At 46.8% G+C, this 27895-nt stretch overlaps 1 protein-coding gene and 1 non-coding gene across 5 annotated transcripts in view; both read left to right on the top strand.

The window, feature by feature from the left end:
• Positions 1-27895, top strand: part of DGLUCY (D-glutamate cyclase) — a 157389-nt gene that overhangs the window by 20138 nt on the left and 109356 nt on the right. Inside the window, exon 1 of one of the 4 annotated variants that reach the window (XM_032134608.2) lies at positions 27675-27883. The exons of 2 other annotated variants lie outside the window; for them this stretch is intronic. The gene's annotated coding sequence lies outside the window, so the exon portion shown is untranslated. Of the gene's footprint in view, positions 1-27674; positions 27884-27895 lie in introns of those variants that run through there. One more of the 4 variants, XM_032134611.2, reaches the window with a different exon arrangement.
• Positions 4847-4908, top strand: LOC116456403 (U7 small nuclear RNA). Its single transcript, XR_004244637.1, has one exon. It is a non-coding gene; the product is annotated as a U7 small nuclear RNA (small nuclear RNA).

Below are 27895 nucleotides of genomic sequence, written 5' to 3'. Positions count from 1 at the left end.
GAGTGCAATGGCACGATCTCAGCTCACTGCAACCTCCACCTCCCAGGTTCAAGCGATTCTCCTGCCTCAGCCTCTTGAGTAGCTAGGATTACAGGTGCCCGCCACCATGCCCAGCCAATTTTTGTATTTTTAGAAGAGACGGGGTTTCACCATGTTGGTCAGGCTGTTCTCGAACTCCTAATCTCGCGATCCGCCCACCTTGGCTTCCCAAAGTGCTGGGATTACAGGCATGAGCCACCACACCCAGCCCTAGAACATATAATTTTTAATGGTTTCCCATTTTAACCAACCATCCCAAACTCATCATGTAAGAGAGCTTCAACTATCCATGTGAAACCAGGGCAAAAGTGGAGTCCTAGTAAGAGTGCTTTAGACTTTAGGAAAATCTTGAAGAAATATGAGTGCCTTTTGTGTGCGTTGTGCAACATCCAGTCCTTTGAGAAAAAGCAAGGAAGTCTAGAAAAAGAGCTCCTTTTCATTCATTTATTCAAAAGCATGTATTGGCCGGGCACGGTAGCTCACACCTGTAATCCCAGCACTTTGGGGGGCTGAGGCCAGTGGTCACCCGAGGTCAGGAGTTCGAGACCACCTGGCCACCGTGACGAAACCCTGTCTCTACTAGAAATACAAAAAATTAGCCGGACGTGGCGGCATGGGCCTGTAGTCCCAGCTGCTGGGGAGGCTGAGGCAGGAGAATGGCGTGAACCCGGGAGGCGGAGCTTGCAGCGAGCCGAGATCACGCCACTGCACTCTAGCCTGGACAACAGAGCAAGACTCTGTTTCAAAAAAAAAAAAAAAAAAAAAAAAAGCATGTATTAAGAGAATTGTAATGGGTAAGCCCCATTCTGTGTTCTACATAAACAAGTACAAGTGCCATGTTAGCTAAGCTGAGAGAAATGTTCAAGAAAAAACAAGAGGCACATCCCACAGCAATACAGTACTAAATTTCAAATGACTTCATCATAAGTAATAGGGATTCATAGACGGGAACAAACCTTGAGGGCCATAGGCCAGGGCCAGCATGACCTTTCCAAAGGGTGATATTTTAGCAGGTATATTAGTTTCCTACTGCTGTTGCAAATAAATTGCTACAAGTGGCTTAAGACATCTTATAGTTCTGGAAGTCAGAAGTCCAAAATGGGTCTTAATGGGCTAAGATCCAGGCCATCGGTAGGGCTGTGTTCCTGTTTGGAGGCTCTAGGGGAGACTGCTTCCTTGCCCTTTTCATATTCCAAAGGCTGTCTGCACTCCTTGCCTTGTGGCTCCTTCCTCTATCTTCAAAGGCCATCTCTCCAGCCTCTGTTTCTTTATTTTTATTTTATTTTATTTATTTATTTTTTTTTTTGAGACAGAGTCTCACTCCGTCACCCAGGCTGGAGTGCAGTGGCACCATCTCAGCCCATGCAACCTCCACCTCCCATGTTCAAGCAATTCTCCTGCCATGGCCTCCCAAGTAGCTGGGATCACAGGTGCACACCACCACACCTGGCCTCTCCAGCCTCTGTTTCTGTTGTCATATCTCCTCTCTCCTCTTTGACCCTCCTGTCATGCCACTCATAAGGACCTTCATGATTACACTGGGCTTACCTAGAAAATCGAAGATAATAAAGCCACCTCAAGGTCCTCAATTTCATCATGTGAAGTAACATATTCACAGGCTCTGGGGATTAGGATGTGGACATCTTTTGGAGTTGGAGGTGGGGGCATATTATTCAGCCCGCTATAGCTGGGTAACATTTGGAAAAGCAGAGAAGAAGGAAATTGTGATAGAGCATGTAGAGGGTATTTGTCAGTTTGACTGCATGCAACACCCTTTGTTATTTGGGAGGAATTCCAAGATAAAAAGTGAGCCACACCCCCCCTTCCCATGAAAGAGGTACCTGACCCAAGTGTAGCCAGTATGATGTTCTGACCACCATTTTAACCAAATGTCTTCACTTTTACTCTGTTGCTCTTGGGCTTGTGTTTGGAGGCCTTATCAGAAACAGCCACGTGAAGCTTATTATTGTGATTACTTCAGGAACATTGTTGAGAACAAAGTCCACCTCATCTCAATGCCAGGAATACCAGCAATTCTTATGAGCACATGGCTTGCTGTCAACTTACAGAGGTGGTGATTCTTATAATTGGACATTTCCCAATCCTTATCATGTTCTGTAAGGTTGAAGCCAGCTGTTAGAAATTTGAAGGTGACAATTAATTGCAAGCCTCTTCCTTTCAGTGTTGGAAAATGATTAAAGGCAGGCCGAAGGATCCTCATGAAGTTCCCGTTGGTATCAGCTTCATTATCACAGGCCTTTGGTGAATGTGTTAGATATGTAGGTTGCACATCTTTTTTGGTTTTGTTTTGTTTTTTGAGACAAGGCCTTGCTCTGTCACCCAGGTTGGAGTGCAATGGTGTGATCACAACTCACTGCAGCCTCGACCTCCTGGGCTCAAGCAATCCTCCTGCCTCAGCCTCCTGAGTAGCTGGGATTACAGACATGTGCCACCATGCTTGGTTGATTTGTAAAATTTTTTTGGTAGAGATGGGGGTCTCACTATGTTGCCCAGGCGGGTCTAAAACTCCTGAGCTCAAGTGATCCTCCTGCCTTGGCCTCCAAAAAGGCTGAAATTACAGGTATGAGCCATCATGCCCATCAGAGTTTACATCTCAGAAAGATCTACAGGCATTGCATGCCCTGCCCCAACTTTCAGCCTTATGCCTACATGTTGGGAACAGTGCAGGGAAAAGAGCCACATTTGTGGCCTACCCTAAGCACACTTATATCTCCACCACATCGGAGGTAGTGGTCTGCCTCCCACTTAAAGAACAGAGAGAGAAGGCCAGGCGCAGTGGCTCACGTCTGTAATCCCAGCACTTTGAGAGGCCAAGGCAAGTGGATCACCTGAGGTCAGGAGTTCAAGACCAGCCTGGCCAACATGGTGAAACACCATTTATACTAAAAATGCAAAAATTAGCTGGGCATGATGGTGTATGCCTGTAATCTCAGCTACTTGGGAGGCTGAGGTGGGAAAATTGCTGGAACCTGGGAGGCAGGGTTTGCAGTGAGCTGAGATTGTGGCACTCCACTCCAGCCTGGGCGACAGAGAGAGATTCCGTCTCAAAAAAAAAAAAAACAACAAAGAGAGAATGATCCATAAAAGAGCGAGTCTCCAGGCCTGACCCAGATGTCCTACTGTCAGCAAGCAAGAGAAGAAGCAGCAAGAGAATACATTCCTTGAAGTTCCTTCCTAGGGGATGCAGGCATTTTTGCTTTTGTGTCAACTTGAGAACAGAGATGCCAGCAATGTTTTTCTGTTGTTTTTTTAATAATGTGTCAGAAATATGTGTTTCCACCTTGGGGCCTCTGGATCTTCCATGGCTCATTGCTAAAGCATCATTCGGGGTTCAGCTTGGCTGTCACTTCTTGGAGTCACTTTCATGGCCCCCAATCTAATATAGCTTCCCTCTATCCACCCCACCCCTATTACTCTTCATCTCATCTCCATTCTCTGCTTTAATGGCTTCATAGCATAGACCACTATCCAAAATGATCTTGTTCATCTATGTATTTTCTTCTTTGCTGCTGGTGGTCTTCCTCCTTTGGGAAGTAGGGAGTTTCCCTGTCCTGTTCTTGCTGTGTCCTCAGTGCTTAGCATAGTCTCTGGCACACAGTAGGGCTGGCAATACATGTTGTTGAATGAATGAGGGGTGCTGCCTGGGCCAAGGCCTGAGCTCCTGGATGCCCCCCATCTATTCAATTCCAAGCATTAGCAGTTCTCTCCACCATCATCTGTCTCTCTTTTTTTCTCTTCTTTTTCTTTTTTGAGATGGAGTCTTGCTCTGTCACCCGGGCTGGAGTGCAGTGGCCTGATCTTGGCTCACTACAACCTCCACCTCCCGGGTTCAAGAGATTTTCATGCCTCAGCCTCCCGAGTAGCTGGAACTACAGGCACCCACCACCATGCTCGGCTAATTTTTTATATTTTTGGTAGAAATGGGGTTTCACCATGTTGGTCAGGCTGGTCTTGAACTCCTGACCTCAAGTGACCCACCCATCTTGGCCTCCCAAAGTGCTGGGATTACAGGGATGAACCACCATGCCCAGCCCATCTGTCTCTTATGCATCTCTTCTTCTCCATCTCTCCCACCCCCCAGCACTAACGTTCAAGCCCTAAAGCAATTACAGTGGTAGTAACTGCTCAGTCTGCACCAATCTCTAGCCCACTCTGTCACCAAATGTTCCTCCTGAATCTCACCAGGGTGCTTTCCTCTCTATAATTCTTGGCTTTGGTCTGCTCCACTCCAACCAGTGGACTGACTTCCAGCATGGAGAAGGAGAGAGGCACCCCTGGGGAGATACATTGGACTTGAAGTGGGTGTAAGGATGTGCAGATTGGAAGCAAAGCAATGCCTTCTCCTGCCTGCACTTTTGTTTTGTACTCACAATGTTTATTTTTGTGTGTCAAAATTGTTAAAGCAGAGCCTGAGATTTTGTGTTTATCAAGGGAGGGTAGTGGTGGTGTGATTTTTCAAAGTTATGAGAGGCTGGGCATGGTGGCTCATGCCTGTAATCCCAGCACTTTGGAAGGGCAAAACAGTAGTATAGGGTGGGGATGGCTCCATCTTCCAGGGTGACTGGGGTGAGCATCCTACAGCTCAGAGGCTGCATCCTGCAGGGTGAATCCACCCGTTTCCCTGGCTTCTCCAAACACCTTAGCCTCTTGGTCTTCTACCCTTTGCCCTCTGCAAGAGAGGGAGGAAGGTGTGGTCAGCATGGACTTTACCCCTGAAGGGCTATTGCTTTAAGGAGTGTTGAGGGTGGGAAGACATCTATTAAGCCAGCTTGGCAAATTCCCCGTCCAGTGTTACAACTCTTTTAGAATTTGTCTAGCAGGTTTTCTGGTCTTTACTGAAAAGCACCAAATAAAAATACAATACAATACCATATAATACAATATATAATACAATACATTCCTCTCCATAAATTCCTCTTCCGGAAAGCCCCCCCCCCCCCCCCCCCAAAAAAAAAAAAAATTCCGGCTGGACGCAGCGGCTCACACCTGTAATCTCAGCACTTTGGGAGGCCGAGGTGGGCAGGTTACTTGAGCTCCGGAGTTCAAGACAAGCCTGGGCAACATGGTAAAACCCCGTCTTTACTAAAAACTACAAAACAGCCAGGCGCGGTGGCAGTGCCTGTAATCCCAGCTACTTGGGAGGCTGAGGCAGGAGAATCGCTTGAACCTGGGCGGCAGAGGTTGCAGTGAGCCTAGATCACGCCACTGCACTCCAGCCTGGGCGACAAAAATAAATAAATAAATAAATGAAATAAAAATAAAATGAAAAATAAAAACTTCTGTCCATTTATCTATTCTCAGAGGGCATATGCCTTTACTTGAACCTGGAAATAATGCAAAAAGTTCTGACAACTGGACAAAGGTCCATAGCCTGTCTGGACAATTCACATGTGCATGTCTGGGGCAGAAGATAGTTGGTATAGAGGGCAAAGACACCCAGGTGCTGTCGTAAGAGATCAGTCTGAGTACAGAGACCCCTGTTCCGTCCCTTATGGAGTCCCTTTAATGACTGTATCCGGGAATGAACATACCCAAGTCCCCTGAACACAGACTCTCCTGCCTCAGCCAGGCTGAGCATTTTGGGACACGGCCTTCCTTCAACCCTCCTCTGCTCTAAAACGTCAGTGGCTTTTGACTGCCCCTCAATCATCCTTGCACCTCTAGGGCTCTGTCCTCTGATGTCCTACTCACGGAAATTGACCATGTCTTCCAAATCAAACCCTTGACTCCAGGCAGGCCAACATCTATACTCTAAGATTCCTTGCTCATTCCTGTCTCTACCTACCTGGAGCTCCCTGCCCCTTTAAAAACATGCCTATGCTTCAAGCCAGACTCCTCCTTGGAGCCTTTTCTGATGACTTCAGCCCATGTTAATTTCATGTATTAGCCATAGTACTAATTTAATGCTTGATCTTATGCTGACACATTCTTGACTACTGTACTGGCCTACGGCTGCTCTTCCCAATTACAGAGTGTGCAGGACAGAAACTATCTTCTGCATATTCATATCCACACTCCCCCACCATGGTGCTTAGAATAGTACCAAACTTGTAGTAGGTGTTCAATAAATTCTTGTTAATCATTTGATTTCCATACTGAGTTGAATTGTTTTGGTTTCTTTTAGTGTTGCTGTATGCTAGTGGGTTCTAATCTTCTCAAATATGAAGATCTCCCTATGAGAAAAGTGGTATCTGGAGTATTGGTTAGATTGAGAAGACACATGATGATAAAAGGCTTTTATATGACTTATCTTTTATTCATTCTCAACAGAGACTGCACACATTTGAGAAACAGTAGTGCCTGTATGTGTGGGAGAGAAAGGGTAGCCACTGAGTGCTTGAAAATGCTTGCTGCAGATGTGGTTCATGAACTCCTTGCTGTAACAGTATGATAGAGATCTCATGGCTTCCTGGCCCCAGATTGGGAACCAAAGGAGTATGCAGTTCAACATAATCCTTGCAAGTACCTAATCCAGACATCTCTCTGCAGCTATCCAGCCATGATTGCATTTAAGATATTTTGTGGGCCAAGTGGAGTGCCTCATGCCTGTAATCTCACCATTTTGGGAGGCCGAGGCAGGTGGATCACCTGAGGTCAGGAGTTCAAGACCAGCCTGGCCAACATAGTGAAACCCTGTCTCTACTAAAAATACAAAACTTAGCCGGGCATGGTGGCAGGTGCCTATGGTCCCAGCTACTCGGGAGGCTGAGGCAGGAGACTCGCTTGAATCTGGGAGACAAAGGTTGCAGTGAGCCAAGATCGTACCACTGCACTCCATCCTGGGCCACAGAGTGAAACTCAGTCTCAAAAAAAAAAAAAAAAAAAGATAATTTGTGAAACAAATGAATAGATACAACAGAAAACAAGAGGTTGGAGGAATTTATATGATCGTAATGATTGCATAATGACTATAATGATGATATAATAATTAATAATATGTTATTGAGCACTAGTTGCTAGGTGCTTTTGGTTGCTTTACCTGTTGTGTATTATTTAACCCTTACAGGATGCGATGAAGTATCATTGTCCCCATGAGGAAACTGTGAGCAGGGGTGGTTGTGGAAATGGAAATGCAAGTTTTGTATCTGGGTAGATGAGGTACAAAACAGCACCAGCAGAGAAATGAAATGTGGTAGATCCATGAAATGGAATATTATCTAGCTATAAAAAGGAATTGAAGACTGATCCATGCAACAATATGAATGAAGCTCAAAACATTATGCTAGCTGGGCATGGTGGTTCATGCCTGTAATCCCAGCACTTTGGGAAGCCAAAGCCGGTAGATTGCTTGAGGCCAAGGTGGGTGGATTGCTTGAGACCAGGAGTTTGAGACCAGCCTGGCCAACATGGCAAAACCCTATCTCTACTAAAAATACAAAAATGAGCCAGTTGTGTCGGTGCATGCCTGTAATCCCAGCTTCTCGGGAGGCTGAGGCATGAGAATTGCTTGAACCCAGGAGACGGAGGTTACAGTGAGCCGAGATCGAGCCACTGCACTCTAGCCTGGATGACAGAGCAACAAAACAAACAAACAAACAAACAGAAAACCATTATGCTAAGTGAGAGAAGCCAGTCACAAAAGGTCACATCTTGTATGGTTCCATTTACATGAAATGTTCCAAACAGGTGACGCCATAGAGGGAGGAGGCAGATCAGTGGTTGCAGGGACTGGATCTGGGGAATGAGAAGTGACTGCTTAACAGGTATATAGGGTTTCCATGTGGGGTGATGAAAAGTTCTGGAACTAGATAGTGCTGATAGTTGCCCAACGCTATGTAGATACTTAATACCACTAAATTGTACACTTGAAAACAAGTGCATCTTATGTTATGTGCATTTTACCACAATTTACAACAAAAGTCAAAAAGAGCAACTACAGGCTGGGCATGGTGGCTCACGCCTGTTATCCCAGCATTTTGGGAGGCTGAGGTGGGTGAATCATGAGGTCAGGAGTTCGAGACCAGCCTGGCCAATATGGTGAAACCCTGTCTCTACTAAAAATACAAAAATTAGCCAGGTGCGGTGGCAGGTGCCTGTAATCCAAGCTACTCAGGAGGCTGAGGTAGGAGAATTGCTTGAAGCCAGGAGGTGGAGGTTGCAGTGAGCCAAGATCGCGCCACTGCACTCTAGCCTGGGCAACCGAGCGAGACTCTGTCTCAAAAAAAAAAAAAAAAGCAACTACAGCCCATGTGGAAACAGGATCCCAGAGGCAGAGGTGACCATGCAGACAGAAGCTGGGAGCCTGTAGACACAGGTGGGAGTGCTTCAGAATGTCTTCAGGCCTGGGCCGGGCGCGATGGCTCACTCCTGTAATCCCAGCACTTTGGGAGGCTGAGGTCAGGAGTTCAAGACCAGTCTGGCCAACATGGTGAAACCCCATCTCTACTAAAAATACGGAAATTAGCTGGGTGTGGTGATGGGCACCTGTAATCCCAGCTGCTCAGGAGGCTGAGGCAGGAGAATCACTTGAACCCAGGAAGCGAAGGTTGCAGTGAGCCAAGATCTCACCATTGCACCCTAGCCTGGGCGACAAGAGCAAAACTCTGTCTCAAAAAAAAAAAAGTCTTCAGGCCTGGAGTGAGAACTCAAGCTGTGATCTCATGAGACAGGGCTGTCATCAGCCTGTGGACATCCATATTAAGGATATACCACTTTGTAAAAGGATCCAACACAAGCTGTGATGAATGGAACCTGCTCACTCTGGGTCCAGGCATGGGTGATCTAAAGCAGCAGCTGCCCTCCAGCAGCTGGTCACCTCTCCTAGCCACACAAAACTCTAGCCATCTCCTCTGGTCATGAGACAGCACCCATGAGAAATTCCCCCCGCCCCCAAGTTCATTTACCCCTGAAAGCAGACCATGTGCCCACCTGCTTTTCTTCTCAGCAACAGCAGAGCAGGTGTCCTTCCTCGGCGGTCCTGCCTTCTAGAACCGCTTTCCTTCATATCACAAAAACAGTGACTATTGCTGAGAAATTAGTCCACCTGTTCCTGAAGAGCTTCCAGGAGTCATGGTTGGGATATGCTGATTCCTAGGGGCACGAGGAGGGAGGAGGAGGCTGGTTCTCAGGGTCGGCAGAGGCTGCCACTCTGCCTGTGCCCTGTCCTTGCCTGGCTTGCCTCCTGCCACAAGGCCAGTGGCTAAGAAGACTAAGGGTGCTTGTCACCGCATCTTTACACGTGAAGGCAAGTGGCTATGACATGCACTCCATGTTCTTTCTTTGGTAAGGGAGCTTTCTTTTCCTAGTAGAGTCAAGCCTCTTAAAAAGAATACACCATAGTTCAATCTGTTTCTTTCGTGGATTTCAAAAGAGACGCTTTATTCGGTTCAGAAATGTGGCAACAGCTGGAGAAGCTATTCCCAAGGCAAAGAACAAAGACTTGCAATTATTTATAGTGTGGGATGGGAAGAGAGGAAGATGGAGTCGAAGAAGACTCTGCAAATAGGGAGGAGAAAAATGGCAGCTCTCCTTTATACACCTCTTCAGTGGCACTCTCCATTGGCCCACCCCTCCCTCCCCAGCTTTCCATCTGGGCCCACCTTTCCCCAGAACACATCTTCTATATCTTTGTCATCTAGAACCATCACTGCCTCAGTCCAAAGCTCACATTTTCAGTGTCCCACTGCACGCAGAGTCCAGCCCCTGCTTTCCAAGGTAAAGTCTTGCTGACCTGAGCCAGATGCTAGTGCCCTTCCACCCGCTTCCAATCCCCTATAATAAGAATTTCACTCATGGCCTCTGGGGATAATGGTATAACTCAAAGGAATGACAAAGATTTCAGATGCTAGTATTTGGTAGTGGGAATGTTTTGAGATAGGTGGGGGTCTTTGTCATCTCCTCACTTTGTATTGCACAAGTGGCCAATTGAACCAGTAGGGAGACTGGGCGTGGTGGCTCACACCTGTAATCCCAGCACTTTGGGAGGCTGAGGCGGGCAGATCACCTGAGGTCAGGAGTTCAAGACCAACCTGGCCAACATGGCAAAACCCTGTTTCTACTAAAAATACAAAAATTAGCCAGGTGTGGTGACGCGCACCTGTAATCCCAGCTACTTGGAAGGCTGAGGCAGGAGAATCGCTTGAAGCTGGGAGGCAGAGGTTGTAGTGAGCCAAGATTGTGCCACTGCACTCCAGCCTGGGTGACAGAGCGAGACTCCATCTCAGGGCCGGGGATGGGAAGGAAGAACCAGTAGGGAGATGCATTATTGAAAATTGGGGAGTGAGACCCTCTCACTAGTGACTCCTCCTGGGGCCAAGTCAGTGACAGATGGAGGACAGGTTGTGACTTTTCTTGAAATTGCCTGGGGACTGACCACAGCACAGTTCTCCAGAGAGGCTTGTCTGCCCTTAGAGTGTCGGGGTCCACACTCACACTTAGGCCCATGTTCAGCTGAGCGCCTTCCCCTGTCCACCCCCCTGGCTTGTTCCTCCGACTTCTGCACCTACCAAGGTTTCAGTGTGTACATTCAGCCTGAGGCTGACCACTCAGCTCACCTGTAGGAACTTTTCTCCCTTGATGCTTCCCAGGGGAGGGAACAAGTTGGCCCACTGAGAGGGAGTGGGTCAACTGTGGTCAAGAGGCAATTTTACTGAGCTCGCACTGGGAAAATTGGAGACATTGCTGGGTTGGCACAGGGCATGCTGCCCATGAAACACTCTCCAAGATTAACTCGTACAATTTCAGATTTCTGTGTCAGCTTAAAAAAATAGCCTTAAATCTATAGAAGCAGAAAATAGATTGGTGGTTGCCTTGGGCTGGAGAAAAAAAGAGATTGGCGTAAATGGGGAGTGACTGCTAACAGGTCTGGGAGTTTCTTTTGGGGTGATGAAAAGTTTTAGGCTGGGGGCAGTGGCTCATGCCTGTAATCCCAGCACTTTAGGAGTTCAAAGCAGGAGGATTGCTTGAGTCCAGGAGTTCAAGACCAGCCTGGGCAATATGGTGAAACCCTGTCTCTACCGAAAAAATACAAAAATTAGCTGGATATGGCACGTGCCTGTGGTCCCAGCTACTTGGGAGGCTGAGGTGAGAGGGTTGCTTGAGGCCAGGAGGTGGAGGTTGCAGTGAACTGTGATTGCCTCACTGGACGCCAGTTTGGGTGACAAAGCAAGACACTGTCTCAAAAAAAAACAAAAAACAAAAAAACAAAGAAAATGTTTTAAAATTGTGGTGAGGTTGCAAAGTTCCATGAATATGCAAAAAATTATTGAGTTATACACTTTAAATAGGTGAAATGTGTGTGTTTGAGAATTAAATCTCAATAAAGCTATTTGTTAAGCCTCATGTTTCCCTCCAAAAACAATTCAACACAGACAGTCCCCACAAGACAGGCTTGTAGACAGCTTGCCCACCCTCACCTTCACCCTGTCTCTCTCTACTTGGCGTTCAAGGACCCCCTCCCCCCGCTTTTCTTTTGAGATGCAGTTTCGCTCTTGTTGCCCAGGCTGGAGTGCAATGGCATGATCTTGGCTCACTGCAACCTCCACCTCCTGGGTTCAAGCAATCCTCCTGCTTCAACCTCCCTGGTAGCTGGGATTACAGGCATGTGCCACCATGCCCAGCTAATTTTGCCTCCTCCTCCAAATGTTAATTACTCATTTGACTCTTCCTACCATGTATGATGTCACTTGTATCCAGTGGTGTTTTAGTAAATGTTTAACAACCAGCTTTCTGGAAGAAAAAGAAAAAAAAAAATACTAACTTGTAGCATTTGCCAGTGTTCGTAATATAAATATTCCCCACTACTGCCAATGTCAAGCTGTTAACCTGATGGCACTGAATGCAGAGCTAGGAAATGCCCCACAGGCCACCATTATGTAGCATTTCTACCATACAGGTGTAAAGGACCCTAAGAGCAGAGATGATAGTAAAACATCAGAAAATAATTAGGAAGTGGCTGGGCACCATAGTTCATAGCTCATGCCTATAATCCCAGCACTTCAGAAGGCTGAGGCAGGAGGATCACTTGAGCCCAGGAGTTCGAGACCAGCCTGGGCAACATGGTGGGACCTCATCTCTAAAACAAAACCAAAAATTAGCCAAGCATGGTGGTGCGCATCTGTAAGTCCCAGCTACTCAGGAGGCTGAGGTGGGAGGATTGCTTGAGCTTGAGGTCAAGGCTGTAATGAGCTGTGATGGCACCACTGCACTCCCAGCGTGGGTGACAGAGCGAGACTCTGTCTCAAAAATAAAAAATAAAATAATTAGCAGGTGATGAGCTTTGAGTGTGTATTACCTTTGTTTTTTAATATAACTTACTAAATTATGTTTATATGATTTAATTTCTAATAGTGGCTCTATTTAACAACTGGCTCACAAACTTCCCGAAAATTTAACACTCGGCTCCTGCAAGCTTGTGTGAGCCACCTCCAGCCTCAGGATGAGTACCTGCCTCATCCTGACCACTGCTGCAGGCCTGTCCTCTTGCCAAAAAGATGTCATTTCTTAGAAGGCAGACTGGATACTCTATGAGGACAGGGATTGTGTTACCTTGTTGATCATTGAATAACCCATGTGGCCCATGGCCAGCACATCCTGGGTACACTCAGTGCATATTTGTGGAATGAGAGTAAGGGACTTTCCTTGTAAGCACAGCAACAGTTAATGAATGCTTAGCAAGTAACAGGCTCCTATAAATACTGGCTGATTGAATCGTGGAAAATAATGGAATAAAAGAAAATGCATGTAGGTCTTTAGCTTATTTATCTTTATGAGTTAAGTAAAAGTAAAAGATGTCTGTTCTGCTCTGGGCACAGAGCAAGCTCTCTGTGCATTTGGGGTACAGTGTAAGGAGAATGAGAGAAGATGAAGAGCAGAAGAAAGGAGGCTGCTTGATGCAGGAGGTAGCTTTAGAAGAATTAAGGCCAACAAATGGGACTACCTCCTAACCTACTGAAGAGAATAGCAGTTTAAGAAAGGAGGTCACATGGTGTTGGGTCAGAGTTTCTGAACACTTTTAAACAAATGCCCTTCACTGGCCAGGCACGGTGACTCATGCCTGTAATCCCAGTACTTTGGGAGGCTGACGCAGGCAGATCACTTGAGGTCAGGAGCTCAAGACCAGCCTGGCCAACATGGTGAAACCCTGTCTCTACTAAAAATACAAAAATTAGCCGGGCATGGGAGCATTCACGTGTAGTCCCAGCTACTGGAGAGGCCGAAGTGGGAGGATTGTTTGAGCCCAGGAGGTTGAGGCTGCAGTGAGCGGTAATCGCACCACTGTACTCCAGCCTAGGCGACAGAGACCCAATCTCAAAAAAAAAAAAAAAAAAAAATGCCCTTTGCTGATAAGCATAAAAATCTCCCTTCTTTTCTTAGAGATTCTGATCTGTTCCCTTAGGTGAATGTCACCATAGAATGAGAATTATTCCTACTCAGTTCTGGGTATCCCCACCAACCCAGGGGATCTGCAGTTTTGTTTAGGAAAGCATAGCATTTTGGGTCAGTTGGGCTGAGAATCAGGCTGTGAAAGTCTGAGCCAGGGCCGGCAGGCAGCACACGTGGTTTCCAGGTCTGCCCTTACCCTTGGACTTGCTGTGCTACCTTGGGCAAGTTGCTACCCCTCCCTAGGTCTCAGTTTCCTCACCTTCAACATCCTCACCTTTAACTAGAAAATTAGATGGTTTCTACAAAATCAGCTGGGCATGGTGGCACATGCCTGTAATCCCAGCTACTCAGGGGGCTGAGGCAGGAGAACCGCTTGAACCCGGGAGGCAGTAGGTTGCGGTGAGCCAAGATCGTGCCATTACACTCCAGCCTGGGCAACAAGAGTGAAACTCTGTCTCAAAAAAAAGAAGAAAAAAAAGAAGAAAAGAAAAGAAAATTAGATGGTTTTGAAGTTTCCTCTCAGCTCTAACATTTGATGAGCCCAAGTTCAATATTCATCCTGACCCAGATTTCAAAGATAATGTACTTAAAATATTACAAAATTTGAAAGTGATCAGTTATCTCCTCCGCTTAGAAATGTCATCGCTAGCAGTGCATTGGTGGGTGTTAGGGGCTATTTTGGTGCCTGGGTGTTCAGAAGAGGAGGAAGAGAGGGTGGAGAGATTACCAATTCAGTAACCTCCTCACGACTTTTGAGGCTAAGTCAATGCTTGTCTTGAATGCCTAATCCAAACAGCTGTGAGTTGTGGAGGTGTGTTAAAATGGTGACAGAAATAGCAACTGCTTTCTTTTACTGGGCACCTACTTAGGACCTTGGACTTAACGTGACTTCTGTCTGATTTCCAAAACAACTTTCCAAGGTGTACCATACTCTGATTCCCATTTTACAGGTGAGCATTGACATTACTTGCTCAAGTTTGCAAAGCTGGATGAGGCTGGAATTCAAACTCCAACCTGACAGCATCCCATCTTCTTCCACTGTGGTAATAAGGTGTGGTCCCCAGACCAGCAGCACCAGCCTCCTGGGGAGCTGAGAAATGCTAATTCTTGGGCCTTATCCCTGGTATCTAGGAATCTGTGTTTTAACAAGCTCTCCAGTGAATTCTTTTTTTACAAATTTTATTTTGGCCAGGCACAGTGGCTCATGCCTGTAATCCCAGCACTTTGGGAAGCCGAGGCAGGTGGATCACTTGAGCCCAGGAGTTCAAGACCAGCCTGGCCAACATGGTGAAACCCTGTCTCTACTAAAAATACAAAAATTAGGTGGGCATGGTGGTGCACACCTATAGTCCCAGCTGCTCGGGAGGCTAAAGCAGGAGACTCTCTTGAACTCGTGAGACAGAGGTTGCAGTGAGCCGAGATCATGCTGCTGCACCCCAGCCTGGGCAACAGAGCGAGACTCCATCTCCAAAAAAAAAAAAAAAAAATTATTTTATTGTGGTAAGAACATTTAACATGAGATCTATCCTCTTAACAAAGTTTTATGGGTGTCAATAAAGATATTCGATAGATCAGTGGGGTAACTATGTTTACATCATTGTTGGCTATAGGTACAACGCTGGGCAGAAGATTCTATAGCTTATTCACCTTGCTTAACTGAAACTTCATGCTCCTTGGTTAGGAGCCCACTCTTCACCCTTAGCCCCCTCCCCGACCCCTAGCAACCATCAATCTACTACTGGATTATCTAAATCTGGCTCTTTTAGAAATCTTATGTGAGTGGAATCATGCGGTATTTGTCTTTTTCACTTCATTTGAGAGCCCCTGTGTGAGGTTAGGCCACCTCTCGGCGATAGCCTGGCCAGCTGCCACACTGTGGAGATGCTCAGAAAGCAAGCATCCCCGATGCCCTTACAATGATATGACATTTCCACCAGGACATTGGAAGTTGTGCACTCCTTTGCTGCTGGGTCACATCCTAACACTTCAAGGATGTTCCAAATGCCACACAAATCATAAAATTGGCTTATGGACGCATTCTTGAGTCAAGTCAAAGTAAATCATAGCTATGTTAACATCAAGCTGTCGTACATTTCTTTCTGGGGAGGACAGGATCTTGCTCTGTTACCCAGGCTGGAATGCAGTGGCACGATCACAGTTCACTGCAGCTTCAAGCAATCCTCCCATATCAGCCTCTAAAGTGGCTAGAACCACAGATGTGTGCCACCATGTCCAGTTAATTTTTTATTTTTTTAGAGATAGGGTCTTACTGTGTTGCTCAGGCTGGTCTCAAACTCCTGGGCTCAAGCAATCCTCCCACCTTGGCCTCCCAAAGTGTTGGAACTAGAGGCATGAACCACTATGCCTGGCCTTATTGTATATTTCAAAATAGCCAGAAGAGAATAATTTAAATGTTCCTAGCATAAAGAAGAGATAAATATTTAAGGTGATAGATATCCCAATTACCTTGATTTGATTATATGAATGTATCAAATTATCACATGTGCCTCGAAAATATGTATATTATGTATCAATAAATTAAAAACCATAAAAATATTAAATAAGTGAATATAGTTTTAAAAAATAAATCACCAGAGATTTTCTAATTTGACTTTCAGGCTCCAATGAAGTGGTCAGTGTTCAAGGCTTCTGGAATGTCTTACTCTTAAGTTCTCTGTGAGGCAATGGATGAAGTCCAGTATTAGGGTGAATTTAAATCCTTCTCGAGAAAGTGTCCTTTTGTCTCATGTCCAATAGTGAACTTCCCTCGTTTCAAGACGAGCAGATCATAATGTCTAGAATTTTCCACGTTGATTTCCACCTGGTCTCATTGCTCATACCTGCCGCCCCATCCCCCTGCCCCGGGACTGTCGATGGGAGCCAACAGGAAAGTGGCACTGGGGGTAGAGGCAGGTGTGAATGGCAGAGGAGCAGTGGTGTCCATGGAGAGACTGTGGAATGTCAGCAGACTTTGGTTTTCTTCTTGGTAGGGTAAAATAGGGGCTCACAGGCTCTACAGGGCATGGATATGGGGAACTGCATGTGGTCTAGCAGATTTGTGCATCTGCTTCTGGGGATGGGAGGATGCTGCTGGGACCCCTTCCAGTTTGTGTGTGTGTGTGTGTGTGTGTGTGTGTGTGTGTTTGAGACTGAGTCTCGCTCTATCACCTAGCAGTGGCATGATCTCGGTTCACTGCAACCTCCGCCTCCCAGGTTCAAGCAATTCTCCTGCCTCAGCCTCCCAAGTAGCTGGGATTGCAGGTACCCCCCCCCCCATCATGACTGGCTAATTTTTGTATTTTTAGTAGAGATGGGATTTCACCATGTTGGCAAGGCTGGTCTCGAACTCCTGACCTCAAATGATCTGCCTGTCTCAGCCTCCCAATGTGCTGGGATTACAGGTGTGAGCCACCGTGCCCGGCACCCCCTCCGTTCTTAATCTTGAAAGTGCAAAGATACCCCCATGTTTCTCTCAGGCCCAAGGGAGAGCAACTTAATGACTGGTCCTTAATGAGGACCCTGCTCCCGTAGGCTGCCTGGGGAGCTGCTGCCAGTCACCGAGGCTTCATCCACGCACTCCATGCTGCTCCCAGAGCCGATGAAGTTGCCAGAGAAAATTCTCACACCACATGGGCTGGCCTCATTTCAAATTCCTGGCCTCAGACTGCAAATGGGCTATCAACACGGCCTAGCAATCCTTCCCCCTTCTCCTTTTAGCCTGCTTTGCTGCACTCCAAGATAAGAATTCTGTGCCTTTTCCTCCCTCCTCCTCCGTCTCCATCCCAGCTCTGCTGATGACCCTGTCGCAGGCTTCGCTGGGAAAATAGAAGCCAACAGATGGGAGCTCCCTCCTCTCCCCATCACCAAATACACACGCCTTCCTACATCTACTTCTACATAGGGCCTCTCTTCCTTCTCTGATACCAGAGCAAATGTCTCTACTCCTGCAAAGGCAAATCCCGCAACTTGTAGTCTGGATCCCATTTCTTGTCGCCTACCCCAGAAATTCACACCTGCTGTTTCTGTCTTTCTCTCTTTATATATCTCTCTCCTTCAATCAGCAAATCAGCAAACGTTCACTCTCTCCTGTGTCATTGCCATCAACCTACAGTCCTTCTCTGCTCTTATCATATATATAAACACACACACAAACACATATATGAAACACACACACACACACATATATATGCACACACATACATGAAAGTTTTAGAACAACATCCCCTTGGCCCCGCCCCCACCTCCAGCTCCCACTTCTGCGCATGTCTGTGGAAGCTTTCTCCTCTCCCTCGCCTGCCATTCCCTCCTCTGCCTACTCCAATTTGGCTTCCGCCCACCACTCTACAGAGCAGTAGTGCTCAACCTAGGATGATTTTGTACCTGGGGACATCTGGCAGTGTTTGAGAACCTGGGGACATTTGGCAGTGTTTGAGAACATTCTTTTTTTTTTTTTTTTTTTGAGACGGAGTCTCGCTCTGTCGCCCAGGCTGGAGTGCAGTGGCGCGATCTCGGCTCACTGCAAGCTCCGCCTGCCGGGTTCACGCCATTCTCCTGCCTCGGCCTTCCGAGTAGCTGGGACTACAGGAGCCCACCACCACGCCCGGCTAATTTTTTTGTATTTTTAGTAGAGACGGGGTTTCGCCGTGTTAGCCAGGATGGTCTCGATCTCCTGACCTCGTGATCCTCACGTCTCTGCCTCCCAAAGTGCTGGGATTACAGGTGTGAGCCACCGCCTCCGGCCGAGAACATTCTTTATTGTCGCGACTGGGGAAGGGTGTTGCTACCAGCATCAAGTGAGCAGAGGCCAGGGATACTGCTGAACATCTCCAATGCATAGGACAGCCCCCCACAACATGGAATTATCTGGCCCCAAATGTCAGTAGTGTCGCAGTTGAGAAACCTGGATGTAGGAGCTGCTCTTGTCAAGGTTACCAAGAGCGTCCTTGACGCCAAGTCCGAGAAACGACTTTCCACACTCAACACACCCAGCTCATCTCTCTTGGTTTCCATGATACACTTCTCTCTCCTGGTTTTCCTCTTGTCCAGTGGCCATTCCTTTGTAGGTTCCTCCTCTGCCTGACTCTATCCTGGGCTCTTGGATTTCTCTTTCCTTTGTCTTCCAAATTGGCCTGTCCAGTGGCTTCAGATTATTTCTAAGCTGGCTCTGGAGTCCGACTGCCTGGTTGGAGTCCCAGCTCTCAGCTTCCCCGCTGTTGTCTATAGCCACAATTTCTCCTCTGTGATCTGGCAGCCTCAGTTTTTTCTTCGGTGAAATGGGGGTATAACAGCACTTACTGCATAGAGTTGTGATAACTGAATGAGGAAATCCAAGTACATCTTATGACACAGAGTTTAATTCATATTAGCTGTTATTTTTATTTGTAACTTCTATTACATAAAAATTGCATTACTGGCTGGGCATGGTAGCTCACGCCTATAATCCCAGCACTTTGGGAAGCTGAGGTGGGAGGATCACTTGAGGTCAAGAGTTTGAGACCAGCCTGGCCAACATGTTGAAACCCTGTCTCTACTAGAAATACAAAAATTAGCTGGACATGGTGGTGCATGCCTGTAATCCCCACTACTTAGGAGGCTGAGGCAGGAGAATTGCTTGAACCTGGGAGGCGAAGGTTGCAGTGAGCCAAAATCGCACCACTGCACTCCAGCCTGGGCGACAGAGTGAGACTCCATCTCATACAAAAAAAGAAAAAAAATTGCATTGTCGTTTTACTTTTCACCAGACAACTCAAGAACAGGTGCTGAGGACTCACCAGATCACATCGAGACAGGTGTTTAATTCTATTTCATTGAAATGACAGCAAGAACAAGCCACTGGCTGACCATGAGCCCTGTGCCAGGCCTGGTACTAAGTTTTTTTCCTGACGTGCAAAGCAGGATTTCTGCTCCAGAGAGCTTGCCTATGGTGAATAAACAGGAGAGCAACATAGAGGAATACATGGAAAAGTCAGGCAGCTATAATAGGTGCCCAATTATTAAGAGACCAGTAGTTGCCAAATAGCATTCTATGAAACTCATTCTTCAGAGACACTTCAAGGGGCGTCCTCAAACTCTTGAATTCCAATTTCTGTTTTAAAGTATATTTTAAACTACAGTCAGACTCCTGACTTAACAATAAGGATAAGTTCTGAGAAAGGCATCATTAGGAAATTTCGTCATTGTGCAAACATCATAGACTGTGCTTACACAAACCTGGGTGGCATAGGCTACTACACATCTAGGCTATATGATACGGTCTATTACTCCTGGGCCACAAACCTGTACAGCATGTGACTGTGTTACAGTTGCTACTGTAAGCAACTGAAACACAGTGATAAGCATTTGTGTACCTAAACATATCTAAACCTAGAAAAGCTACAGTAAAAATATTGCATTATAACCTTATGGGGCCGGTGCAGTGGCTCACGCCTGTAATCCCAGCGCTTTGGGAGGCTGAGGCGGATGGATCACCTGAGGTCAGGAGTTTGAGACCAGCTTGGCCAACATGGTGAAACCCCGTTTCTACTAAAAATATAAAAATTAACCCGGTGTGGTGACGTGCGCCTATAATCCCAGCTGCTGGGGAGGCTGAGGCAGGAGAATTGCTTGAACTGGGGAGGTGGAGGTTGCAGTGAGCTGAGATCTGCCATTGCACTGCCGCCTGGGCAACAAGAGAGAAACTCCATTCCCTACCCCCCCCAAAAAAACTTATGGACCACTGTTGTATATACAGTCTGTCATTAACTGAATTGTCATTATATGGCACATGACTATATCTTAAAACTGTAGTTTAAAAAACTAACTTTGGCCAGGCACAGTAGCTCATGCCTATAATCTCAGCCCTTTGGGAGGCCGAGGCGGGCAGATCATCTGAGGTCAGAAGTTTGAGACCAGCCTGGCCAACATAGTGAAACCCTGTCTCTACTAAAAATACAAAAATTAGCCAGGCATGGTGATTGATGTGCACCTGTAATCCCAGCTACTCGGGAGGCTGAGGCATGAGAATCCCTTGAACCCGGGAAGTGGAGGTTGCAGTGAGCCCAGATTGCGCCACTGCACTCCAGCCTGGGCAACAAAGCGAGACTCTGTCTCAAAAAAAAAAAAAACCTCACTTATGAATGTATTGAAGGTGAAATTTCAAAACAGTGGAGATCATCAACACATTAAGTTCTGTTTCAGGTTAATAGATTTTTGTCCAGGCTGTAATGAAGTGTCTGCTTCCCTCTCTGTTTAGTAAAGGAAAATCTCGATTCACCCAGATAAAAGTTGGAGAGAAACTATTTTTTGACAGCTTTATTGAGATATAATCCACATGCCGTACAATTCACCCATTTAAAGTTTTGGTTTTTAAACAGTTACAATTTGCAGTTGCTTATCTGAGTGAATCAAGATTCTCTTGAGTTTGTGCAAAGAAAAATGCAAATTTAGAGTGAAATGAGGATGCTAGGAGATGGTGCCTGATGTCCACAAGTGTCCATAGCATGAATTTTCAAATGTTTATGTACAAGCGAGCTAAAACATTTCATTTGGCTGCCTTTCCAAGTAATCATATACATTTGAACATATAATGTTCTTATATGTTCTCATGTCTTATTTCATACTAACTAAAAACCCTTCATTTGGCTAGGTGTGGTGGCTCACACCTGTAATCCCAGCACTTTGGCAAGCTGAGGCGGGTGGATCATCTGAGGTCAGGAGTTCGAGACCAGCCTGGCCAACATGGTGAAACCCCGTCTCTACTAAAAATACAAAAATTAGCCAGGGTGGGGGCTCACACCTGTAATCGCAGCTACTTGGGAGGCTAAGACAGGAGAATCGCTTGAACCCAGGAGGCAGAGGTTGCAGTGAGCTGAGATTGCGCCACTGCACTCCAGCCTGGGCAACAGAGCGAGATTCCATCCCCCAAAAAATAAAAAAACAAAAACCCTTCATTTATCTGCTTGATATATTGAGATTACAGCTAAGAGTGAGTATGAAGAGATTCTGTTTGACACGTGTTTACTGACTCTGTGCCATGTGTCAGGCTCTGTTGGAGGCTCTGGAACTTAGCCATGAACAGGCAGACATGAAGACCTGCTCTTGTGAAGCTTAGATTCCAGCGCAGGGAGACGGAGAATAGCTAGAGAGAAAACAATGGAATGGTATATCAGATGGCGATAAGTGCTGCGAAAACTAAAGCAGGTCCAGAGGGATGAGGAGCTGGCGGGGGTGGGAGACACAAGACAGGGAGCTACTTTATGGAGGGTGCCAGGCCAGGCCTCACTGAGGATGCGGCCTTGGAGCAAAGATGTAAAGGAGATCAGGGAGTGAGCTTTGTGCTTGCCGGGTGCTGCTGCCAAGGAAGCCTGAAGCCCTTGAAAGGCAATAAGAATGAGAGGAGCTCAGAGAAGCGAGAGCAAAGGGAAGGGTTTGTGACGCAGATGAGAGCGGGAAGAGAAAAAGGCTCTCGTGAGCAGAGGAGCGGGGCTGGTCTTCTGTGGGGTGCCGGGGTGAAGGCAGTAGGAGCAAATGTGTGCAGGTGGAAGTGTCTTTGTGGTTCTGGAAACGAGTCGATTGGCTGATTAGCTCAGTGAGGAAGCAATAGGGCCAGGTGGGAGTCGAGCGTACAAGTGTAGGGTCAGTCCCTGTCCTCGTTTAAAATTTTGGTATTGTGTTCATCGTGGAATTTTTGTGTTAACTTTGATTTTAAAAAAATTAGCACTCATATTGGTTACTGAGTTGTTTGGTGCTCCCTTAAACTTTGCACGAGTTTCACCCTAGTTTCAGCCCTTGGAGCAGAGTCTGTGTTGATAAGTTCATAGTCCCTAGAGGAGGGCCGTCTAAGTCTTTAGACTTGACTCTGTGGTCACTGGAAAGGCCCTTAAAGAGTGTGTGTGTGTGTGTGTGACAGAGTTTTGCTCTGTCGCCCAGGCTGGAGTGCAGTGGCATGATCTTGGCTCACTGCAACTTCACCTCTCAGGTTCAAGGGATCCTCCTGCCTCAGCCTCCCTAGTAGTTGGGACTACAAGCGGGTGCCACCATGCCCAGCTAATTTTTGTATTTTCAGTAGAGATGAGGTTTCACCATGTTGGCCAGGCTGGTCTTGAACTCCTGACCTCAGGGGATCTACCCACCTCGGCTTCCCAAAGTGCTGGGATTACAGGCATGAGCCACCGTTCCCAGCCCCTTGAAGGATCTTGAGCAAATAAATGATGTAACCAAAATATTGGGGACGATTGGTCTAGAAGCAGTGTGGAGGATGAGGAAAGGGACCAGAGAGCAAGGACCTGTCAGGAAATGGATTGTGATGCCCCAGGCCCACGGTATAGGAACAGGAGGTGTGGGAAGGAAAGCTGGCTGCTCCTTGCCTTTCATGGGTCTTTGCCTGTCTCTAAACCACCCCTAGAATTCATCATTTCCCAAACAACTGAAAAGACACAATGAATGCGGGCCTCATGCCTCTTTCTGTTTTTATTATGACTGATTTGTGCAAAACAGGAAGCGCTGCCGTGACAATGGTATTATTTGTGGCTGAGAAATATACTTTTGAAAACTCTGCAAACCCTGGAACCCTTGCACTGAAGCCTAGTTGTGCTTCTGGAGTCTCCCTGTTGGGTGGGCTCCATTCCAACAGGGGCCATGACTTTCCTCTGCTCCAACAGCAGCGTGGACTCAAGAGCCGCTGTGTTCCTAGGACTGGGGACAAGTTGCTTCACATTTCAAGAAAGGTAGTGAGGGCCTGGCACTGTTGAGGAGAGTGGCTGGCTGGGTGCCACCAGGCACCATGAAGACAGTATGATTTATGAGGAGGTCACAGGAAACCCTCCCTGCCCCAGGCTTTGGTCCGAGATCAACATTTTCATCAGCGGTAGTTAGTGGCTGCAGGCTGCAGGGAACACAGCGGTAATTCCCTGAGGCAGAAGTGGGTCAGAACATATGGTGGTTGGGTTCTGATGAGGTTCCTCTTCCTGGCTCCCAGATGGCCACCTTATCACTGTGTGCTCACAGGGCAGAGAAGGAGAGAAAGGAAGCTCTCTGGGGTCTCTAAAGGTACTGATCCCATCAGACCAGGGCCTCACGCTCATGAGCTCATGTAACCCTAACTACCTCCCAAAAGCCCATCTCCAGAACCCATCACATTGTGGGTTAGAGCTTCAACACAGGAATTTGGAGGGGATATAAACATTCAGTCCATAATATTCCCCATTGTCAGAGCCGACCGAGGAACCTCTTTGGGAAAAACATCCTGAGTTCCTGTTTCTATCGGCTCACTGAATCCCTTCAATTGCCTTCTCTTTTTGAACTTTTAAATAGCTACGATTACTTGGCATACAATAGTTACCTAGGTTTAATTTCTTTTTTTTTTTTTTCCCCTGGAGGGGGCCTCATTTTAGCTAAGCAACTGCAAACAATAGCTTGATTATACTTCTACATTCTTTTGACACAAGCAATTGCTTCCCTTCCCAAGTACACTGTGACACCAGCTGAATATTATATTTCTCTTCCTGAGCAATTTTGCCTGGATCTCACCCACTGAAAAAACCAACTGTAAATATTAATATTTGGCATTCTTTGCACCTCTGGCCATACACACAGTTTAACCTTCTGAGGCTCTGCATCTCATCTTTAAGCCTTAAGAGAAAATGGAAAAGGAAAAGCTAGGGCTTGGTTTCAAGGAATCCGCCGAGCTCTGCTTGGTTTTTCTTTCTTTCTTTCTTTTTCTTTTTTTTTGGAGACAGTCTCACTCTGTCACCCAGGCTTGAGTGCAGTGGCGCAATCTCAGTTCACTGCAACCTCCGCCTCCAGGGTTCAAGAGATTCTCATGCCTCAGCCTCCCTAGTAGCTGGGACTACAGGCGCCTGCCACCATGCCCGGATTATTTTTGTATTTTTAGTAGAGACGAGGGTTCTCCATGTTGGCCAGGCTGGTCTCAAACTCCTGATCTGACCTCAAGCGATCTGCCTGCCTCAACCTCCCAAAGTTTTGAGATTACAGGTGTGAGCCACTGTGCCCGGCCAGTAGTTTGGGTTTCTAATCAAATTTTTTCATTGTAGTAAAATATGCATAACATAAAATTCAATGATTTTTAAGTGTAAAATTTGGTGGCATTAAGTACATTCACAATGGTATGCCACCATCATCACTATCCATCTCCAGAACTTCTTCATTTCGAACAGAAACTCTGTAGTTGTTAAACAGTAACTCCTCGTTCTCCTTCTGCCAGCCCTTGGTAACTGCTGTTCTACTTTTGTCTCTATGAATTTGCCTAACTCCAGGTACTTCATGTAAGTGAGATCGTACAATATTTTTTTGTGTGTCTGGCTGATTTCACTTGGCTTAACGTTTTTGTCTCAGTCTGTTAAGGCTGCTAGAACAAAATACCATTAATAGGGTGGCTTATAAACAACAGAAATTTATTTCTCACTGTTCTGGAGATTGAGAAGTCCAGGATCAAGGTGCTAGTAGATAATACGTTTGGCGAGGGCTCATTTTCTTTTTATTTTATGTGTGTGTGTGTGTGTGTGTGTGTGTGTGTGTGTGTGTGTATTTTTTTTTTTGAGACGGAGTCTCACTCCGTGGCCAGGCTGGAGTGCAGTGGCACCATCTCGGCTCACTGCAAACTCTGCCTTCTGGGTTCAAGCAATTTTCCTGCCTCATCCTCCCAAGTAGCTGGGATTACAAGCGCACACTACCACGCCCAGCTAATTTTTGTATTTTTAGTAGAGACGGGGTTTCACCATGTTGGCCAGGATGGTCTCAGTCTCCTGACCTTGTGATCCACCCACCTTGGCCTCCCAAAGTGCTGGGATTACAGGCGTGAGTCACTGCGCCCAGCCTTTATTTATATTTTTAAAAACTTACTAGGCTATCACTCTCAGATCTTAGCGAGGGCCTACTTTCTGATTCATAGATGGTGCCTTCTGGCTGTGTCCTCACAAGGTGGAAGAAACAAGGCAGTTCTTTGGGGCCTCAATGCCATCATTAGGGCTCAACATATAAATGTCAATGTATGCATTTTGGAGGAATACAAACATTCAGACCATACAGCCTTCGAGTTTCATCCATGTTGTAGCATGTATAGGAATTTCATTCCTTTTTGTGGCTGAATTGTATTCCACTGTATGTATGTATCACATGTTGTTTACCTACTCATCTGTTGATAGACACAAGTTGTTTCCATCTTTTGGCTCTTGTCTAATAAAGCTTAACATGGCTTGGCACGGTGGCTCACACCTGTAATCCCAGCACTTTGGGAGGCTGAAGCAGGTGGATCACTGAGGTCGGGAGTTCGAGACCAGCCTGACCAACACGGATAAACCCCGTCTCTACTAAAAAAAAAAAAAAAAATTACAAAATTAGCTGAGTGTGGTGGCACATGCCTGTTAGCTACTCGGGAGGCTGAGGCAGGAGAATCATTTGAACCCAGGAGGCGAAGGTTGCGGTGAGCCGACATCGCACCATTGCATTCCAGCCTGGGCAACAAGAGCGAAACTCCGTCTCAAAAAAAAAAAGTTTAACATAACAGATGGGATCTCTCTCCTTTGCGAGCCTGGCCTCAGTTTAACAACTACCTTTTGATCAATTCTATTTCATTCTCTGGAAACATGACACCATGACACCAAACAGAGCAACTTAGACAGCAGGGCTCTGCAGGAAAGCTGGGACTGGAGAACACACATGATGGGTAGCTGTGGTCATTATGGACCTTCACAGAGCGATGCCTGAGGGTCCAGCAGGTCAGAGATGGCACCCTGGGTGGGTGAGGCTGCATGACATGGGGTTTTTGATTCTATAATAAAAGAGATCTTTCACTTTTCACTTTAACCTGTTCATTTATTCATTCATTCACTCACTCACTCCAACATTATTGAACACTTCCAAAAAAAAAAAAAAAAAGAACAAGATGCATGATAACAAAAGAGAAAAAGAAGCAAAAACAAAAAACCAAAACCAAAATAAACGAATTTAAAAAAAATAGGCCAGGAGCGGTGGCTCACGCCTGTAATCCCAGCACTTTGGGAGGCCGAGGCGGGCGGATCACGAGGTCAGGAGATCGAGACCATCCTGGCTAACATGGTGAAACCCCGTTTCTACTAAAAATACAAAAAATTAGCCGGGTGTGGTGGCACTCAGGAGGCTGAAGCAGAATGGCGTGAACCCAGGAGGCGGAGATTGCAGTGAGCCAAGATCGCACCACTGCTCCCAGCCTGGGCAACAGAGTGAGACTCCATCTAGGAAAAAAAAAAAAAATAGGCTGGGTGAGATGGCTCATGCCTGTAATCCCAGCACTTTGGGAGGCTGAGGCAGGCGGATCACAAGGGCAGGGTTTCGAGACCAGCCCGGCCAGCATGGTGAAACCCCGTCTCTACTAAAAATACAAAAATTAGCTGGGCGTGGTGGCGCACACCTGTAGTCCCAGCTACTGGGGAGGCTGAGGCAGAAGAATCGCTTGAACCTGGGAGGCAGAGGTTGCAGCGAACAGAGATTGCGCCACTGCACTCCAGCCTGGGTGACAGAGCAAGACTCTGTCTCAAAATAACAACAACAGCAAAAGTTATACATGAATTTTCAACTGCATGAGGTTTGGTGCTCCACGTTGTCCAAGGGTCAATTGTACGGGGTCCAAAGGTAAGTCCTGATAACTTTGCAGTAGGGGAAAAACAGATCAGGAGAAAATCATGGTCATAGTCACCATCTTTTGAGCACTTTCTAAGTGCTGATACTGTTCTAGTGCGTAATGCTTATTATCTTAGTCGATCGTCAGAGCAGCCAAGCAAGATAAGTGAGGAGGAAACAGGCCTAGAAACTTACCAAGACCTCTAAATGTGGGTGGCAGAATGCAGATCCAAGCTCAAAACATCACCCTTGCTATTCACAGCGTGTCCCACGGACCAGCAGCTGCATCTTGTGGGAGCTTTTTAGAAATGCAGAATCTCTGCCTGACTCCAGATCTTCTGGATCAAGCCTGCACTTTCACAGGATCCCCTAGTGATCCCAGTGCACACTGAAGTTTGAAGAGCACAGATGGCGATTCGCCAGATCGGCTGCACATTGGAATCACTTGAGGGATTTCAAAAATCCTTAGTGCCCAGGCCATACACCCCTAGATCAATTACATCTGCATTTCTGGGGCTGTCACCCAGGCATCAGGATTTTTCAAAATTACCCCTCCGTTGAGCCGGGGAGAGCAGGTTAACTCTTGCAGGGAGAACTGGGCTTGCAGGGTCCAGCCAGCTGCCGGCAGCTCTGCAGCTTTAAGAACTGGGGCGGGCTGGCTGCCGGAGACCACGCTGCTGCATGGGCCACGTGAGCTCAGGCTGTGGGAGCGGATGGAGCTGCCACAGTCAGCGCTTGGGGCTGGCCCCAGCTTGTAGACCGGAGCCCTGCAGAACAACCCCCCATGGCGCGGGCGAGCAGAAGAAAGGGGGCCTTTATGCCCTTTTGAGGGAAGCACACATTCTGCAAGGCCATGGAAACAGAGAAGAACTGTTTGTAGCCCTCGTCCAGACGCCCCAAACAAACAGTAAGTCAGAAG

The sequence above is a fragment of the Hylobates moloch genome, unplaced genomic scaffold, assembly GCF_009828535.3.
Source record: "Hylobates moloch isolate HMO894 unplaced genomic scaffold, HMol_V3 SCAFFOLD_16, whole genome shotgun sequence".
Taxonomy (NCBI): domain Eukaryota; kingdom Metazoa; phylum Chordata; class Mammalia; order Primates; family Hylobatidae; genus Hylobates; species Hylobates moloch.
The sequence above is the reverse complement of the archived record's forward strand: the minus strand, read 5'-3'. Positions and strand labels throughout refer to the sequence as shown.